Source organism: Aptenodytes forsteri, unplaced genomic scaffold, assembly GCF_000699145.1.
Source record: "Aptenodytes forsteri isolate BGI_AS27 unplaced genomic scaffold, ASM69914v1 Scaffold209, whole genome shotgun sequence".
NCBI lineage: Eukaryota > Metazoa > Chordata > Aves > Sphenisciformes > Spheniscidae > Aptenodytes > Aptenodytes forsteri.
The window spans coordinates 1675539-1676070 of NW_008795034.1; positions in this window are offsets into that span (position 1 = coordinate 1675539).

A 532-nucleotide genomic window follows, 5' to 3' on the forward strand; every position below is an offset into this window, starting at 1 on the left:
GGCAGCAGCTCTAACGCCCGCCTAGCCATAACACCGTTATCCTTAGAAAGGGATCGTGGCGAATGATTCACACTTGCTATTCAGTTTCACAGAAAGTTTCGCCGCCCTCCAGGCTGGTGCGTGGTCCTTTCGTGGACTTCGCTCCCCGGCTTTCCTGGATGAAAGCTTTATCCTCGCACGTGGAAACGTGGCTTTCTCTACCCAGGCATTCAATCACAAACGAAGCAAACCATCCGGCTTTCGTGTATGTTGCCACAAATATTCTGTGTCCGTGCAAGGGAAGGGCTCCAGAGCTGTCACTGAGGTGGTTAGCAAGGATCCTCTATACTTCAAGCATTAAAATGATGTAGCGTTAAACATCGTGAACTAGAATTCAAATCCATGGTTTTAACGCCAGAATACTGAATATCCTCATCTGAGAGGATGGCTACTACTGAACAACCGCAGTAAACCTACCTGTTTAGAGCTTTATCCATTTGCCACAGTTAACCCTGCTTTTCCGAAACATGAGGTGAAAACGGATTAGAAATTC